We start from the raw sequence: 17,723 nt of genomic DNA, 5'->3' as shown, positions 1-17,723 counted from the left end.
GGGGCAAACTGTTACCACTTCTTATCCCGTGAACTATTTTAGGGTTTGTCTTGGGACAATGGACATGGATGTCTGAATGTGTGCCAAGAGAAAATGGTTCCTCCTGGAGCCTATGAGAAGGGGAATAAAGGTACAGGTAAAGAAATGACTTACCAAGGAACAAAAGCTGAGCAGGGATTTATCTCGTGCCAGTTGGTCTGCAGTCATTGCCCAGGTTGCACGTCCCCTACCCTTCATGGAAGGCTAAACTACTACTGTTTATCTTCTCCCTTGTTTTAAGTGATGAGCTGTAGCGCTGCTCACTCTTTTGGCCTTTCTGGCACACTTACAGGGCACAGGTTCTTAATCTGTTCCCCCTTCCTCTCCAGAGCCCCTCGGTTCAGCTGCCCTAGGTCCAGTGCTGAACCTTCAGTGGCCTATCTGCACCTTTTCCTGGAGCACCAGGTTGTAGGCACTCTGGGTTTACCATTGAACTCTCCAGGATTATGGGATAGCTGTAGCATATAATGCACACACAGAAACAGGCTTTGCCCAGGTTTTCTAACAAGGAATTACTTCTTCCTTAGATAGAACCACTAATATATAGAGCTCTATAAAAATATGAATCCCCTACATGCATTGCCCTGCCTTAGCTTCCTTGTCATGCTGGGGAAATCTCGGGGCTTTGGTCAAGATCCTTGAAAGTGTCCAAGATCCATCCTTATTCAGCACTCTACCCCACTTGGCTTCAGCATGGTGAAAGAGGGCTCGTGTGCATGGCAGAGGGCATGCCTACCACCTCTATGGCAATCCTCAGGCTGCTGCTGGGAAAGAAGCCCTGCCTGCCCACCTGTTGCTACTCTGCAGGTGCTGTTTTCTGGTTGTTGTCTGACATGAGCCCAGGTATGTTTTCAGGGTCTTGGTCTCAGGTAGGCTCCTAACAGTGGCCCTGGGCACTCACAGCACCACTGCATTAATGACCACAGGCTGTTTTTTCAGTCCATACCATGTACAGATCAAGATTGATTGAGCAGGGCTTGTTTCTCAGGAGTGGCTTGTGGGTCACCCCAGAGGCACTAGACATACTTAGTGGCATTGGTTGAACTTGAGGGGAGATTTTAAAGTGATTTCATCGCATGGATGCAACATTCTTCACTCTGCAATGACCGGCCGCTAAAGGAGCAGCTGAGGGGTGCAGTCATCAGGCAGACAGACTTCATGCCAGGTCACAGAAGGGCAGTGAGCAAGCAGAGAGGCAAGGTAAGCAGTGTGTGGCACTCTTGCTATTATTGTTGTTTCTGGAACTTGATGTATTTCTGCAGCAGGAGGAAACTCAAGAATATGGAGAAGAAAATGAGTCTGGTGTTAATCTGAAGAGTAAAATCCTTAGCGATGGGTCAAGCAGGACCTGAAAGCCTGGCTGAACTATTATTGCATTAGCACCTGGAACTATGAACCACCCGGAAGCCCTATCCAAGACGGGGGTCCAATGTGGAGAAGTTTGAGAGTCCAGAGAAGAGCCACTTGTATGATTAGAGGCCTGAAGAGCAAGCCATATGAGAAATGACTGATGGATATGGGACTGTTCAGCCTAGAAAAGAGAAGACTTCAGGGAGATTTGGTGGCAGCTTACAAATATATCAGGGGAGAGCATCAGGGGCTAGGCTTATTCACCAAAGCGCCCCAGGGGAAAATCAGGAGCAACAGTCATAAACTCCTAGAAGAACAAGGTTTCAGACTGGATATAAGGAAAATTTTCTTTAGGGTTCATGTGACCAGACTCTGGAATAGACTCCCGGGGGGGTGGGAAGAAACCTACCCTGGAGATCTTCAAAAGGAGACTGGGTGCACACCTTGCTGGGGTTATTTGACCCCAGAAGTCTTTCCTGCCCAGAGCTGGGGGGCTGGACCCGGTGATCCCACGAGGTCCCTTCCAGCCCTAAACTTCTGTGAATCTGTGCCAGGTGCTAAACACACACAGTAAGGCCAGGTCTACCCTCCAGGTTTCCCCAGCGTAGCAGTGTCAGCTAGACACATGGAATGAATCACACACACAAACACACACCCAGGCCAATGTAGCTACAGCTGGCAAAACCCCTGGTGCAGACAGAGCTCTGGTGAGGGCTTGAGGGTTTTTGTCAGTTTAGCTATGCGGTCTGTGGGCAAAATCTGCTTTTCTCTTGCAGCTGTGCTGGCTTAGCTAGAAGGGCAGAGGTTGTTCTGATGTAGTTGTTATGTCCTAGGAGTCAGTCCCTGACCTGTAACATTAGTCTCCGTTTTATACAAATAGAACTGGGATATCAAGAATATTAAGCACATGGCTTTTTAAAGGTAGTGAGGAGACTCTGTTAAGGTCATAGAGGGGTAGAGGCAAGAGTCGAAGTCGGGTTTCGTGAGTCCCAGTCCAGTGGGAGGATACTGCAGCCACATTGAAAGTCACCAGCACGTGGGGGCCTTGCCCTCTTGCTGGCTGCTGCTTCTGGAGTCAAAGAGCATCGCTAGACTCTGCGGTCTGTTCATTGCTAATCTCCACTAAAACTGGAAGACTTTTAACAAAAAAGGCAATGGAAAGAAACGAGCAGGGGAAATGTCTGCACAACTTGGAAGCCGACGGAGAGCATAGGCGGACAGCTTCTCCTTTATGCCCGAGCTCATTTGCAGCACTGCAGCAGTGGACGATGGCTTGAATGGGAGTCAATGCCAGTAGCACCCATTCTCCTGCCACCCTCCATGTGAGTTGTACTGGGGCGGGTGCCCGTGCGCTGAGATAAGTACCCATCTGCCACTTCTGCAATCCTGTCATCTGCAGTTTATCCCATTTTCTCCTTTTCTTCGCACTGTTTTCACTTACCCTGAGAAATTCCCTAAGCGCACACACTGCTTTCCAGTGACCCTTGTGTGTCAGCTTGCCCTCGCCAGGAGCACAACTAGCGGTGGAGAACCAGGGCACGAGCCCCGGGCACAACATTAAAGGGGGTGCCAGCAATGGGAATCAGGGTGGCGCTTGGGGAAGGAGCAGTACTCAGGGATAGGGCAGGGCCAGCTTGAAGACAGGCCCCATCCAATTTGGTGTTGCCACATTCTGGTGGTGATGGGCTTTGGTGGTCCTGGATCATGGTGGTGGTTGTAGGGGGCTGCAGCAGTGGCATCTCCCACAAGACTACTGAAGGTCTTCCGAGGGAGGTGGTGCTCTCCCCTACCCTGGGGATCTTCAAGAGGAGACTGCACAAGCACCTGGCTGGGGTCGGCTGACCCCAGCGCTGTTTCCTGCCCAGGGCAGGGGGTCGGACTCGATGACCTACTGAGGTCCCTTCCGACCCTAGCATCTATGAATCATTCATGTCACTAACCACATTGACCCAGTAGAAGCTGCTGAAGTCACTGATCAGCTCCAGAAATGCTACCCCTCTGATTCTGCCACGTTGGGCAGGTGCCTGGTTTGCCCAGAGATGAGACCTGTCCTGTGTCCCTGCAGTCCACCACCAGAGAAGCCCTTTTGTACAAGGGTATAAAGGGATTGTGATGCACAAAAGAATCAGTGCCCTGAGCCGTAGCTGCCAGAAGCCCCAGCACTCACTGAATACCCCAGGCTGGGATTTAGGGCTTTTATTATTCAGTGGGGGACCTAGAGAAGCCGTGAGGGTCACAGGATCTGTCTGTACCCAGTGGTCTCAGTATGGACTCTCCATTATATTCCTTCACGGCCACCCTGTCCCATCTCTTCTGTGTCTCGGGGAATGTTACGAGAGCCAGCTGCACAATCTGGCTCCAGATTTAAAATTCCCTGAGCCTGGGAGTGTTCATCTCTGGGGATTTGTTAGTACCCCACCCATCTCTCACTTTATCCCTGTGCCTTTGTTACTACAGATACCACCAAGGCACTTAGTTACATACTGCAGGGCAAAAACCCTATAAAGAAATATGTCAACCACAAGGAATTCAACACCAACCCATGTGTCACCTTAGACTTCAAGTAACAGGCAAATCAGAATAACAGGGTTTTCATTCATGCAGCTTCAAGACTTGAATGCTTGTGACTTGCAATACTACAGAAGCACTTGGAGGGCCTCACCCATTGTGCTAGGTGCTCTAGAAACACAGGCCTTACAGGGTAAATACACAAGGTAGGTTAGTGGAAGCGGGGAATAAGTGATTCACCAAAGGTCACACTGCAGAGCAGTGGCAGAGCATGAAGCAGAACCCGTGTGCTGAGCTCCAGACTCATGCTCAAGTCACTGGACTAGAGGACAACTCCACCGCTCTTTGCCACCTGGTGAACTCAAAGACGGCCAACGTGCTGTAGACGTGGGGTGGGGAAGGAGTCTCATAGTGCACTGAGGTCCACTCCAGAGGTGCCCACATTTCGGTGCTGGATACTGTAATACCTCTGTCTTGCTTATGGATGTGGCAGTTTTGTTGCCCAGCCTTGATGTTTCCCTGCTAGTCAAGCACATGGAAGTCTTCAGCAGAAAGGGGGCAAGCTGCAAGTTATGATGAAAGCTATGCCAGGGGTGCCATCTCAAACATTGGCAAAGGCTGTGTGCGTGCAAGCAGGAAGAAGGCATTGCTCCAGACATTTTACAGACCCCTTCCCAGAGAGTCACAAGCTGGGAAAAAAACAGGGACAAGAGGCAATTTAACTCTCCCCCCAACACATGGGTTGATCTCTTACTCCAGATTAAATCTGACGATAACTCTGTACAAATAATCAGAGCACAGCCCAGGTTTTACAAGCCCCATCAATGGGATTACCCCAGTTGCGCTGCACTAAGCACAGTCTGTATGGAGTCACTGTTACGCAGGAGGGGAGGACGGCTGGTGCAGTGATTAGGGCCGTGACACGCAAGTTAGGGGGCTTGGATGCAACGTGCTGCACTTGCCGGGCTAAAAAGCTCCTGTTGCTTCAGGCCTTCAGGATTGGGCTTTTCATTTTATAGGCCCTTAAAGGTTTATTAAGTGCCTAACTCCCACTGGAATCAATTGGAGTTAGGTGCCTAAGTGCTTTCAAGCGTCTGGAGCTTTGCAGCTCTGGAAAAGGGAAATAATCATATGGTATTTCCATGCAGGAGTGGGTCCGGGATGTTGAAGGAGGCAGGGGGCATGGCACGGGTGGTGACTGGGAGCCCAGGCCAAAGCTCACGTACTACACAGTCAAGGGAGTGTGAGGTCCGGACTACCCCCCCGGCTCCATGAAAGGCTGTAGAGGGCTCTCCCAACTCTAGCCCCTTTATACCTTTGTATGCATTTATCCTTTCCAGTCTGAAAATAGAAACCCTTCCCTCCCACTGCACAGCATCGAACCACTGAAGGGCAGAGGGTAGGTCTCTGCTGTGCTCGCTCTCTCCCCAACTGGAAGTAGTTCAGCCACGGGAGTGAGCCCCGGTACACATGACAGTGAGCTTGGCCCTCAGTTTGGCTTCACCAGGTGTATTCAGAGACCTGGCAGAAGGGGTTGTGGGTGAGCATTTGGTGGTGGCACCACCTGCCTCTGCTGCTCGACCTGGCACAGCTGCTGGCATGTGTACGTTGCTGGGTCATTGCTTTGGGAAGAAGCACAGGCCCTGGGGTTCACCCCGCACTGCCTTATGGATGAATTATATAGGGAGTCTGTGGTGCAGCAGCAAATTGAATCTCAGCAACCCAATGGCCTAGGTCCAGGGGTGGCCAACCTGCAGTACGTGTGGCATGTGACACACCCAGGATGGGATAGACAGGACAGTAGCAGATAGGGCAGGGAGCAGAAAGCAGAGCATCAGATCAGGCAGGGAGCAGAAAGTAGGGCAACAGATTGGGTAAAGGAAAGGGATCAGAGTGGCACTCGGGGAGGGTGCAGGGCTAATTTGCGGCACGCTTGCCCTCCCCCACTGACCTAGTCACTGCCCCATCCTTTTCAGACAGTGCTGCAGCGATGGACGTCACATAGCTGGACCGATATACCCAGCCACATTCCCTCTTCCAAAGACCACGCTATCAAAAACGGGCAGGTCAAGTCAACAGATGAGGCCTGCAACAACAGGTCAGGATGAGGTGTGCGGAAACCATTTTAGCCAGAGAAGTAAAAGAAAAAAAAATGGGTGCGAAGGCAGAGAGAAGGGGGCGAGCCTGCTTTTGTTTGCAGGCTTGTTGCTACACTAGGCTATAATTTGATATTTACAGCTGCTCTGGGTCTGCAAGGATATTTCAGAGATCAATCTTTACATCCAATCTCCTGACATAAAAAGCAAGTGGCTGGGTTATAGGCTGACGCTGATAAAACCAACATAAATCCAGAATAACTTCTGTGGATAATGTGCCCCACACCTGCTGAATCTGGATGGGCGGCTACATCATCCTGAGGGTTGGGAAGAGGGCTTCTGAGTATTTGCACGGCTATTGCATGAAGGTATCAGCTCCTGAAGGAAGGTATCAGCTCTCAAGTAGCAACGTGTAAGAGCTTCAATACCAATCATCACCATACCTCTAAGTGATCAAAATATTCTAACACAGTTTTTAGCACAGAGAATTCAATTTTTGTTTTCTCTCGTTCTGTGTTTTGTGAGAGAGGATTAAAAACAGCGAAAAAGCAGCAAGCTATCAGCACCTCCAGGAGCAAACTAAAAGAACTGAGACTAGTTTGCTGCAATTCATTTATGCATTATTGAATAGGAATTGCTTTATAAAAAAAAAAAAATTACAGTATCACCAAGTAGCATCGCATGGAAAAGATGTGGGCTAACATTTTTATTTTACTACGAGCCCCGATTAAAATTCTTATGCATTTAGTGGCTGCTTTTTGTATCTGTTGCTCATCTTTACATAAGATTATGCTGCTCGTCGTCATTGCAAATACGTTGGAGTGGATAGGAGGTGGGTAGTGTCCCTTCAGATACTTTGGAAGCCCTCTACTGGTCCCTATATTCCATTGCAAAAGCCATCAGAGCCTAACAAAGCAGCTGAATGTGGTTGCATCTTGGTCTTGCATGTTTGCATGTAGTTATTACACATGATCATTCGTGGCAGGTGGGGGGGGAATCAAAATGAAGCATTTCAAGAAATACTAAAAAATTCTGTTTCAAACATATTGAAGTGAAACGTTTCATGTTTTTTTCATGTCTAGAGCTGACAATTGTCTGAGATTTCCATTCAACAGGAAGTTTGGACATTTCCAAAAAATCCCAAATTGAAATAAAAACCTGAAATTTCAACATGCCCCATGAAATCTTTCAAAAACTATTTTGGGTTACTTGCAACATCACACTTGGATACAATGGAAAGATGTGTTTGGGTTGCAACATCTATGCTGTTCTTAAGAGTAAAAAATATTATTTGGACATTTTGAAATGGAAAAAAGGAATCATTTTATCCCAGTAATTTGAGATGGAATATTGTGGCTTTTCTGATTTTTTTTCAAAGTGTAATTGCATTGAAAACAGCACATTTTCCAACAGAATGGGTTTAATAATGACCTACTGAGGTCCCTTCCGACTTGATGACTTACTGAGGTCCCTTCCAACCCTGACATCTATGAACCTTCGGGCAGGGGGCTGGACTCGATGTTCTTCCGAGGTCCCTTCCATAGATTCATAGATGTTAGGGTCGGAAGGGACCTCAATAGATCATCGAGTCCGACCTCCTGCATAGGCAGGAAAGAGGGCTGGGTCTAGATGACCCCAGCTAGATGCTTATCTAACCTCCTCTTGAAGACCCCCAGGGTAGGGGAGAGCACCACCTCCCTTGGGAGCCCGTTCCAGACCTTGGCCACTCGAACTGTGAAGAAGTTCTTCCTAATGTCCAGTCTAAATCTGCTCTCTGCTAGCTTGTGGCCATTATTTCTTGTAACCCCCGGGGGCGCCTTGGTGAATAAAACCTCACCAATTCCCTTCTGTGCCTCCGTGATGAACTTATAGGCAGCCACAAGGTCGCCTCTCAACCTTCTCTTGCGGAGGCTGAAAAGGTCCAGGTTCTCTAGTCTCTCCTCGTAGGGCTTGGTCTGCAAGCCCTTAACCATACGAGTGGCTCTTCTCTGAACCCTCTCTAGGTTATCCGCATCCCTCTTGAATTGTGGCGCCCAGAATTGCACGCAGTACTCCAACTGCGGTCTGACCAGCGCCCGATAGAGGGGAAGTATCACCTCCTTGGACCTATTCGTCATGCATCTGCTGATGCACGATAAAGTGCTGTTGGCTTTTCTGATAGCTTCGTCACACTGCCGACTCATGTTCATCTTGGAGTCCACTAGTTCATCTTCCAGCCCTAATGTTTATGAAATCTATGAACCTATAATTTGTTGAATCAGCATTTCCCAATGGAAATTGTGTTGTCTTGGAAAATTTTCTGACTAACTTAAGTATCTGGCACCCAACTCTGCTCTTATGGTCTCCTCCTCTTGCTAATGGGACTTCTGAGTTCCCTAGTAGGATTGCAGCAGCTTTTTGCATGTTAATTCTTCCACGACGGGAGGACAGGAACTAACCTTATCCCTACAGTCTGCCACTGCCTCCACTCAGCAACACAGACCGCAGAGCAAGTCCCTCAGATATTTTCATGGCAGGAATGACTGTCATTATCCTAGGCAAGCTTCTACTAATGCAAGATCTCACAATAAGGCCTGAATTCCTTATATGTACGCAAGTTTGTCCTGGCTTAATGGAGGTGTTAGGTTGCCCTGCTCAAGTCAGACCAGTATGATTTTGTGTGAGGGAACTTCTCTGTAGGTTTAATCTTGGCTGATCTCAGATTGACTGCAAGAGTTTATAGGCAGTATAAGTGCTTCCACACAATATCACACCAGTTTAACAGAACCAGGTCAACTGTGTTTAGGGCTAGGGACAGACATTACACATAAGCCAGTTTAAATGATCAGAAACTGGTTTAAACCTGTAACTTCATCCTTTTTTTAAGAAGTGGATCCCCAGCAGCCCCCTTTTAAAGAAGCATACCCCCGGGGGAGAGAGGGGGTTGGCAAATGATGGAGCGGTGGCAGCGCAGCATCTATGCGGCCGTGGCATGGGGTGGCCGTGCTCCATCCCCACGTCCCCCCAGGACCTTTCAAGGTACCCCCAGGGGTATGTGCACCCCCGGTTGACAACCCCGACTGCAACAGAACAGGCGTTCAGTGAACATCAACCAGTTTCAAAAGGGGTGAAACCGGTTTGAGACAAACCTGGTTGAATGTTGTATTAGACTGGACTGATGGAGCTCAAACCAATTTATGCAACTTCTGTCCCAGACCTAAATGAGTCCTGACCCCAAGGAGAGATTCCAGCATGGGAATATCCTCTCGTTGCTCCGTCCAGTAGCAACTCATGGCTAAACTCCCTGGTCTCCTGGTATACGGATTTGGGCCTGGCCTACAGCAAGGGACTAAGCTAAAGACCTCTGGAGTGTAACAGCATGAGGTGCTACACTTTCTGCGACGAGACCAGACTCACCGACTACCACTGTAACTGGCTTGTGCCCTTTGAGGATAAAGCCTAGATGTCATGCTCACCAGTGGGTTACACATGGTACGAGAGAGGCAGAGACGAGCTAAACCCCGGTGAGGGGCACATCAATAAGATCCTAGTCTAGAAAATCCCATGAATGTAGGCATCACTTGAAGGATATGAATAGTTTCTCCACGGGGAGCACTTTGCTTCATACAGGGCAGCCCAAGTGATAGTCCTGGGCTCAGAGAGCTTACACCATAAATACACCAGACAGAGAAAAGGTAGGAGGGAAACAGAAGCTCAGGGAGGTGAAGTGCTTCGCTTTAACCTATGTATTTGGGAGCCACGTTGGTCTGAGATAAAAAGAAATGCAAAAACTCTAGAACTGTTGGTTCAGAGATGATACCTTTGATAAAAGCAACTGAGAAATCGCAAAAAAAAGATATTTTTCTGCAAGCTTTCAGGCGCACACACCCTTCCTAAGGCTCAGAGAGAAGTCAAGAGGATAAAAAGTCCCCATAGGTAGAACATAAACTTCACTGCTGCTTTAAGCTACAAAGTAGGGCACGGACCGAGTTCAAACACAACCCAGATCTTCCCAGTCCCACTCCAGTGACAAAATCACCGGCTCACCAGAGTTGATACCAATTGTTGCCAACCATCTACTCTGCATAACCGCAAACCAAAATCTCGACAAAGCTAAGTGCGGCGGGATACAACGTTGGAGCTACCTTCCCAAAGTCAACGATCTGCACACGCAGTCCAAGCTCCGGTGACAGGTCGAGTTTAAATGACTTCCTCCAAAAACTGCATCTGAACAGCCCCAGAGCCGCGCGCAGCTCATGAGCCACAGCGCGGCCATCCCTGACTTACACCAACGTCCATCAGTGCAGCTCTCCTCTTCCACCGCACCTCCCAGTGCAAAAAGGCCTTTAATATGACATAGCGGCATCCATGCAACTGGGGGAAAGCAAGCAGCAGTATTAAATTGTCCAGTATCTCCCTACAAGCTCCTTGCAGCTGTTTTCTTTCCCCACACTTGAAGCCATTGTTTGGAAAGATGATCGCCACCCTAAGTTGACCTTTAAGCAAATGTTCACATCTTTCGATAGAAATAAAAAGGTAGCCCTCTAGTGGAAACACCATTTATCACAACTTTATCCAAAAATCCAGATTTTTAAAAGAACAAAGTCAGATTTCACTATATTTGATTTGGTCTCAGTCCAGCACCTATTTGAAAGAAGGGAAAACTCCAGGTGGTTTTAGTTTTGAAAGGACAAAACTCCTTTTTCACCCACTTTATCCAAAGGTCAGGACTGATACCTCTGGATAAACAGTCATGGGTTTCTCCCCATCCATAGTTATTTTGTATCATCACAAAATTGTTTTCATTTCACTGTCAGGGTGGACTTCTTTTGTAGCTCTTTCATGTAGGTCTTTTATCACAAACAGAGGAATCTGCAGGAAAACGCATGGATGAATTTTAAAATTACAGCCCCAGTCTCAATTCCTCGATCCGCTGGGCGCCGTGCTTCCTGCTTCAACACTTCTATCTTTATCACTCTTTACCACTCGGTTGGTGGTGCAGGAGATACAGGCATACGCTGTAATATCTAGTCCTGAAACCGGGTTGCCAACAGCTTCCAAAGGCTACAGCTGTTTGGATACCAGCTTGTAAGGTAGCTTGTGGGACGATGTTGGTACAGATGTGGGGTTGGAGGTGACAAAGCTTCCCGATCTCCTCCACTTGCATGGCAATACATGAATGTTAATGCAGCCGTCCATTTTAAGTTGAAGTGGGTCAGGATTGTTATTGCCATGTCACCGGGGGGGAACCAAAATGCAGGGTGCTGGCATGACTGTCGCAGGTCACAGTTTCTCAAGTTGTAGCAGAGCTAATCGCCCTTGTGCGGTTCCCTTTCCCTCTTTCAGACATATTCTGGCTTTCCTTCCTGCAATCACTCCGTCTCCCAGTGCATCTGTTATGTCCCTAGATTTGCTAAGCCTGTCTCCATCCTCAAACGGGTGCCTCGAGAGGAAGGAATACAGCTCAGGGCCAGAGAGCAACACTTCGTGCCAGTGGCACTGAGAGGAATCCCACAAGGGATGTAGGCGGTGAGGAAGAGGAGGAGGAAGGTGGCACTGTGTGCAAGGAAGCCATAGTCTCTAGTAAGCAGGAGGAGAAGCTAATCACTAGCCTTGCTCCCTAGCTGCAGCCCTTTAGACTGGCATGGAAGAGAGAGTATGACAGCAGGGACCACTAGCGTCTAGCGAGTGACACGTGGCAGCATGGTTTTGGTTAGGTCCATTATAAAGCCACATACACAACTTGCTTTAAGTTAAAAGGCAGATATCTTTGAGACAAATAGGGCAAGCAAGTGTGAAGTATTAGACTTTTCGAGCTCCCTAGCGAGGCCCATACCTTGAGAGAAGAAGAGCACCGGAGAGCTGGTTGTGGAGGGTGGGAACGATACAGGAAGATGACTTTGGAGGAAGACAGAGATGTCTTTCAGCTCCTTAATCCACAGATGGTCAGTGCAGTCTGTTTGGCTAGGAACGGGCAGGCCAGTTCATGCCCCGAGAGTCCAACGCTTCTTGAATCCCTGTTTCTAAATTGGCTCCCCAAAGGGGTGACGTTTGCTGGGAGAAATGTTGAACCGCTTAGACCAGGCTGAGCACCATTGGTGCCTGGGTCTGATCCCTAAGCTTGAAAGAAGCTGGTAGAAGCTGAACAGTGTAAGGAAAGTGGCTGTTTTGGTGGTGGGCAGTATCTCGGCAAACCCTGAAATTTGGGTCACCAAACCCTACGCAGAGTAGTGGGGGCTAAAACCTGAACTGCTTGTATAAGGAAGCTTAATAGTTTATAAAGAGACCGATATGAAGTGATGCCTGTGACCACAGATGACGGGACTCAGTGGCCCAGGTGGCCCTTCCAGGGCTACCTTCCAGCAGGACGGGGTTGGAGGCCGGCATGGAAAACCGTCACAGAGGCAGGAAAAAAAAAGGGCCTGGAAGGGAACAGAAAAAAGCTGGAGAGGTTAATGGGAGGGAAAACCTGACTGGTAGCAGTGGTTACTTAAGTGAGAGACGCCTGTGTTGTTAATGGTAGAGAGTGCAGTGCTAATCCCAGCTCCCCAAACGAGTATGTGATTCACCTCCTAACTGAGCTTATTTTCTGCAGCAGATGGATTCATTATGGAGCTGCGGATGCCAGAGGAGACTGGGCTACGGAGCCTGGCATTTGATAGCTATTACCATGCCACGCAGCAGAGCAAATGATGGGCCGGTAATGAGCAAGCAGACCGCTAGGCCAAATCCCAACCTGTTAACAAATTGCTTTACGCTGCGCGCAGAAGAGCCATGCTGCTTGCTTTAAGAGTCGCCGACCGGCGCTGCCAGGGCTACCTCTCTCTCCATAAACAGCCTGGTGAGATTAGCACCTTGCTCTCCTAATTAGCCCGCACTGTTAGGATTAGGGTAGCGTTTGGCTGCCATGGTGGTGGTAGATGGTTCAAATCTCTTCCCATCTTCCAGGCCTGTAATGGGCTCCATTGTACCTGCTGTTAATCAGAAGTTTATCCTAATCCGAAGGAGACAAGCGACTGCAGAATGCATTTGGAAAAGAGGTCTCGTGTGCGTTTATTGGGTTTTGTTTGAACCGGGTCCGGGAACATTGGTGCCATCTAGTGACCTTCTCTGGGATGTTTCCAGTTGGAGACCTTTTGAGCTGGAACAGTGTAGTCCGGTGTATGATAATTATCGTATGTACACAATATTTTCAGCCCTTGTACAATGTACAATCAATAATAATAAAAGCATTCAAAATGTACGATCATTTTTGACATGCAAAAAATTCTAGGACTCTTGGTTCAGAGATAATTTCTTAGTTGGTCTAATCAAAGGTTTCACAAAAAAAAAAAATTCTGCAAGCTTTTGGGCGCTCTCACCCTTCCTCAGGGACAATTAAAGATGGTAAAAAGTCCCCATAGGTGGGAAATAAACTGCATTTTTGCACAGAGGAAGCTGAAGATGGAAATCTGTCCCTCTGGGTCCACGAGAGTGTCTTCGTGACTTGCTCTTTGTTGTGCAGATCAGGCAGGATTCCTTCCCCGGTGGTGTCACATGGAAAGCAGGGAAGTGTAGAAGTCTTTCTTGTTCAGCAATAAAGTTTAAAATCGAAAGTCGGCTAAAATTCGGCATCTTCCATGTTTCGGGGATGTACTTGGTAGCCGTGTTGGTCTGAGACAAAAAGAATTTGAGGCGGCTAACTGACGTAGCATGTGCAAAATCCCAAGTCACTCTCAGAAAGGTTGGGGTTTGCTGTCAGCACTTTCTTCTGACTGCTTGCCTTAAAATAAAATTAAGACGTTTCAACTTACCCAGTTCTCACTCACTCACTGACTTACAGTGAGCAATATAAAGTAAAGAAGAAGTCTTATTTGCATGCTTCTTTGCATATTTTTCACTGTACAATAGTTTTTCAGCAAATACCATCATTTTGAGCTTCCAATTAATTTTATATTTAAGATCTGGCAATGCTGAGCTGGAACATCAGCAACTCAGTGCGGCCGTGAGCATTGCCAGAAGTGGGCGATATCCAAGTTAGCCCTCATCCTCCAAGATCAAACTAGATGGAAGTTGGTACCGGTCATCCAGGTCCATTCCTTTCCTCCCAAACCATATAGACCCAGCCCTCGAGCATGCTGGTCCTCAGATGCAGGGCCGGAGGACGAGCGAGCCCAGAGAGCACAGGGCACAGAGGCAGCGTCTCCATCACATGCAGATTCTAGAGCTGAAACTACCTGCAAGACTTGGGGGGAGGAGGAAAGTTGCATCCTGAATATATGGCATTGAGGAATATAGGCTGGTCAAAGGACTCTTCCCTTTAGTTTGCAAAGAATCCCAGCATAACCATTTTGAGGCAGCGAAGGAGTTCCTGTGTGCTAGCAAGATGGGTATTTGAGACTACCGGTTTCCAAAGTACAGGCCATAGCCCCTTCATATACGAAAATCCCTCTGACAAGTGCTCATACGAAGTCTCTTAAATGACCGCCAGAGGGCAACAGGCTTACACGCATCTGTGGGTGATGATCCTGATGTGCTTTCTACGCAGGGCCTTGCTGTACCCTTGCACTCCCCTTAATGTGTCACAGCATCGAGGCTCGGTGGACTTTTTTGCAGTGCTGCAAATGGATTTGGCTGCGGGTGGGGCACACTCACGACCCCCAGATCAATTTTCTTTCTTCACAAGCAATGAGTGCTCAGCTGGAAACTTGGCATCATGGTTTTTAACTGGAAAGATCTTGTTCACAGCAGTGTTTGGTTAGATCAGTGGTTCTCGGCCTTCTTAGACGACAGCCCCGCTCGAATATTGCCAGCTCTTAGTTTTCACTTGTTTTTTGCCTAGAGAAAAATACTAGAGCCATTCTTCCGCTGCCACGAACTAAGGAAGACGAACACCAGGGCAGAATGGTTTTGACAGGGTGGATTCCTGTTGGAAATTGCTGAGTTTATCTTGTGAATCATGTCTGCACACCTAACAGCGCTAACATTGCCTGGCACCCTGCAGCACCCTTGAAAGGATCTCAGGGCACCCCAGGGGGCTGACACACCCTGGTTGAGAATCACCGTGTTAAATTAAAGATGAGGCGATACACTAAAGGGATGGAGAAGGACATGTGCAAAGTTGTTTGATTCTCAACAAAACTTGGGAACATCCTAAATGTGTCTATTCCTCCAATTAGAAAATGTATCGCACCAGCCCATCTTCATACCCAAAGCATTTTCCCTGAGGCTTGGTTTCTTGGGCAAATTTGCTGTCCATGCCATAGGCAGCCTGTGGGTACCAATTAATGAAAAGGCAAAAGAAACCAGTTAATCATTTAGGATAGGGGTTGGCAACCTCTAAAAATAGTGGGCTGCCACATATCACCCACCCCCAATCTACAATGACAATCTTGCGTATTAAAGTTCACCTGCTGAATTTGGAGCAATTCCTTTAGTGCAGGGGCGGGCAATTATTTCAGCTGGAGGGCTACTTAACAAGTTTTGGTGAGCTGTCAAGAAGTGTATGGGTAGCCCCGCCCCTTGACAGGTGCCCCGCCCCCTGGTCACCATCTTGGGACTGGAAGTCCCACCCCTATATAGCCCTGGGAGGGAAGAAAGCCAGCTCCAGCACATGGGGCTTCCCACCTGTGCCTTGTAAGTGGGGGGGCTGCACATGCATGGTGGGGAGCGTCGGCAACAGACTGCCCTGTGGAGGCTGCGCCCCTCGCCACAATGTACAGCACTGGCTGGAGCCGTGCACTGCCAGGCACCAGCTCCTGCACTGGGCATGAGCACGCTGAGCACCCCTGCCTGCTGCTGCTGCCACCACCTGCTGGGGCTGTGGGCCATGGGGGGATCCCCACACCCCCCACCCTCCCTTATACCCACACAGTGCCCACCCAAGCTCCATGATGCTGCCGTGCCCCTGGGCACGGGCTTGGCACTGCTACCAGCTCCAGCCCCGTGCTCCACACTCCCGCCCAGCTGCAGCTCAGCCCTTGCCCCTGCCACTTCCTTACCTGCTGTCCAGAGCCAGCAAAGCAGGTCCCCGGGGATTGTGGCAGCAGCCCTACCCAAAAGCTACTGCTAGCCAGGCCATGCCCTTCCATGCATGAAGGTGGGAGCAAGAAGCAATAGAGTCTGTTTGGAGGTGCGTACATGTGGCCACCTCACTTCCACCCCGTGGGTAGAAGGACTGGGTGGGGTGCAATTCATTGGTGGGTGCTGCAGGCCGGATGAAAGTGCCTGGCAGGCCAGATGCAGCCCACAGGCCATATTTTGCCCACCCCTGCTTTAGTTAATCCAAGGAAATTCAGTCCTCAGGAGAATGGCTGCATGTCACAGAGAGAGATGGAGGCACCATGGAACCAGCTAATTGGTCCTGGGGGGAAGGGGCAGGGGCAATTCCTTTCTTAACCCAAATCAGGTGATCAATCTGCTCCTGAGCCTGCAAGCAAAAGTCACAAGGCAGGCACCTGAGAAGGAAAACTCTTGCAATCATCTCCAAGTATCCCAGTGCCTGCCAGCTGTGGTTGGTCTCCGTCTTGCTCAAGCTTCAGAAAGGAAAAGCTAAGCAAAACCAAGTGAAGTGAAGTGAAGTAGACTCCCTCAGGTCAATCATGCATCAGGGAAATTAAATTCCTTCCTGACCCCTGCACATGACCAGCAGATACCCTGAAGTACGAGACTGGATTATATTTATGGTGCTAATGCAGAGCTGTATGGGTAATGAGCATATTGAAGGCAAGTCCAGGAATCTCGTTCTCCCTCTACCCCATGTAGAAAGGAGGACGAACAAGGAGGGCATATGTATCCACCGAGCCCGTCACCAATAGCCATGGGCAGACCTAGGATTTTGAAAAGGGGCTTGCAGACGGTATGGTGCATCATCATGTTTAACATTTTGCCCAGTTAAAAATCAACTAGAAGCTTTACTAATATTCTTGGGGCTAGGGTTGTACTATTCAATTTAGGACTGAAGAAAAAAACAAACCCAATAAATATAACTTCATTGGAATGAGTTAAAAAAAGAGTCTTCAGGGCTGTGAAATAAGAGCTTCATTACCAGGAGCCGGTAACAGGCAACAGACTTGCAGAACAAAGGACAGCTTGACTGGTGGAACATCCTGGGAATTAAAAAGGTGAGTAAGCCATTAACACCCTTGGAATGAAGAGTTTAGAAGGGATCAGGTAGAGTATAATGAGCCAGTAAGTCAATTAACTCCTTCAGCACTGCCTGACTAGAAATGCTCCTGCCACTGCCAAGCAGTTGGTTTTAAACTTTGTGTGGACCAGAAATCAAAGCCAGGGGGAAGGCAAGCAGGGGGAAGGGCACCAGTGCACCCCTCCTGGATCCACCCCTGCCAGTGGCAATGGGTAAGTCAGTGGCTCTCAACTGTTTCGACTCAAGCAACCCCTCAGAAAATGCCAGCTCACAGTTTTCACTTGTTTTTTGCCTACAGAAAAATAACAGAGCAGCTCGTGTTGCAAGGCACTCAGAAGGACTCTGACGGGGCCGAATGCTGGTAACGTGATGGACCATCTTGCCTGACACAGGTGGTAGAACTGGTCCCTACAGGTGCATTAAAGGATATCTCCTTGCAAGGCCATCTGCTCCCACTCTAAAAGACACCCTGGAGAGGTGAGTCTGCTGTCCCATTGCTTAAGCTTTGCTACCACCATTGCCAGGGAACTGTGCCATGTTTCAAGGTTGAATTTCTATAACTTGTTTCCAGCCATTGGATCTAGTTCTGCTTTTGTCAGCAAGATGGGAACCCACCCCTAATCTGG

The sequence above is a fragment of the Alligator sinensis genome, unplaced genomic scaffold (genome assembly GCF_000455745.1).
Source record: "Alligator sinensis unplaced genomic scaffold, ASM45574v1 scaffold518_2, whole genome shotgun sequence".
Classification (NCBI taxonomy): domain Eukaryota; kingdom Metazoa; phylum Chordata; order Crocodylia; family Alligatoridae; genus Alligator; species Alligator sinensis.
Note: the sequence above shows the minus strand (reverse complement) of the source record.